The sequence below is a fragment of the Babjeviella inositovora genome, assembly GCF_001661335.1.
Source record: "Babjeviella inositovora NRRL Y-12698 unplaced genomic scaffold BABINscaffold_7, whole genome shotgun sequence".
Lineage (NCBI taxonomy): Eukaryota > Fungi > Ascomycota > Pichiomycetes > Serinales > Babjeviella > Babjeviella inositovora.
Genome location: NW_017566844.1, coordinates 4,093 through 6,171, shown reverse-complemented (window position 1 = coordinate 6,171; position 2,079 = coordinate 4,093). Strand labels below are relative to the sequence as shown.

The following is a 2,079-nucleotide window of genomic DNA, read 5'->3' as shown; positions in this document are numbered from 1 at the left end:
ATGTCACCCACACCGTCACCGTTGGAATCTTTGTAAGAAGCGGGCCAGATCTGGTAAACGGTGGCTTCCTTCCACCAGGTAGAATCTTGGGTAATTGTCATGTCTGTTTATGTGAACGAAAAATTGGATTCTCGGACTGGTAAGCGAAGGCTTTATAGTTGAGCTGGTTAGAGTCATCGTTATCCTTGTCTCATAAGATGCCCAGACATTTGTGCGGGTAATATCACGTTAAAGCAGGACATGGGGTCGTCAGACGAGCCCTGAGCAAGTATTGCAGGTGAAAAAGGCATACAAGAATTTGAACCCATGCTCATCGCTACCCGATACGGATGTACGTGCTGGGCGACTTTTCACTTCTCCTGCAGGTGCGATCAGAGAGTTCCATCGGAAACCAGACGGCGCCTTGTAGTACATACCGTCCTTGGCTAAACTCCGTCCTCACTTAGGGTCATTCTCTAGTCCAGATTTGCTCGAGCCCACTGAATTTAGCACAAACTACTCATAGTGGGGTTAAACTAGTGTTCTCGTTCCATTTCTATAGTCTAACCCATACATTAAAAAAATTCAAGTTTATGTTTTGATTCATTTGCCGTTCTACATTCTAAAGTATGAGAACATATGAAGTTTAACAAGGCTTAATATATCTTATTTACCCGTTGTAACGTATTACTGATGACTAAGTGCAACACACATTTCATTCTATTTAGAAAGGTAGACTCTCCCTTCGTAGGCGGTCAACGTACTCTCCTTTACGTTGTCAACGTTAGCAATCAATAACTCAAGCTGTCCGTCGATCAACGGCTTGAATTCGTGTTCCTTCTCGCTGAAGTTCAACACAATGTACGCAGACCTACCACCAAAAGTTTTAGTGAAAGTAAAGGTGTCCAAGTTTTCGTAGTCGTGAATCTTGAAATCTCCATAAATAAACAAGTCCTTGTAGCTCTTCCTGAGCTTCAAAACCTGTTTGTAGAAAGACAAGAGTGAAGATGGGTTTTCAAGCTGAGATTTGACGTTAATTTCAGGGTAATTGTCGTTCACCTTCATCCATGGGGTCCCGGTGGTGAACCCAGCATTGGCGGTGTCGTCCCATTGAACCGGAGTTCTGGCATGGTCCCTTGCCACCAACGCCAAATCGGCACGCGCCTTCTTCATCGCTTCTTCGTTGTCGCCATTTTTAGCCTTGAACTCATTATAAAAGTTCAACGACTCGAGATCTTTGTAGTCGGAAATATCCCAGTCTTTACTGAAATTGGTCATACCAATCTCCTGACCCTGGTAGATGAACAAGGTACCAGTTAAGGCAGCCTCTAACATTGCCAACAACTTCCCAGACTTGTGGTGGTACTCCCGGGTGGGGTTACCAAACCGGGTAATGCAACGCGGTTGATCGTGGTTTTCGATAAACACTGTGGACCAAGCATCGGTACCGGTAACAAACTCACATTGGTTTTGAACCGCACTCTTAAAGTCGGTCAAATCAAACAGCTTCGACTGGAAACGCAGTCCCGCTTCGGCGACGGTCCCCAATTGGACCACATCGAATAAAAAGATCATATTCATCTCCTTTTCCTTGGCACTGACGTACTGCAACGATTCTTCACGGCTGCCGTGGCCCACCTCACCCACAGTCATGACATCGTACTTGCTGGTCACCTTGTCGTAGATTTCCTTGTGAAACTCATGAATACGTGGGCCGGTCTGGAAGTACAAGTGGCATGGCTGGAACTCGTTTTCTGGGTACTTGACCGGAGCATCTTGGATCGGGTAGGTCTTGGAGTACATACCGGCTGTGTCAATGCGGAATCCGTCAATGCCCTTGTCTAACCAGAATTTGATGGCAGATTTATAGACTGCCTCTCTGGTTTCCGGATTCTCCCAGTTCAAGTCTGGTTGAGATTTGGCGAAAAGATGCAAGTAATATTCATCTGTCAACTCGTCGTACGCCCAAGCGGATCCTGAGAAATGTGAAGCCCAGTTAGCTGGTGGTTGTCTATTCCCGTTCTCATCGATTCTTGGAGGTCTCCAGATGTACCAGTCTCTCTTAGGATTGGTCTTGGATGATCTGGATTCTTTGAACCA

General features: G+C 45.9%; 1 protein-coding gene across 1 annotated transcript in view; it reads right to left on the bottom strand.

The window, feature by feature from the left end:
- Nucleotides 1-2,079, bottom strand: part of BABINDRAFT_37022 (glycoside hydrolase family 13 protein) — a gene marked incomplete at both ends in the record, with an annotated part of 8,911 nt that overhangs the window by 6,352 nt on the left and 480 nt on the right. The gene's annotated exons all lie outside the window — the stretch shown is intronic.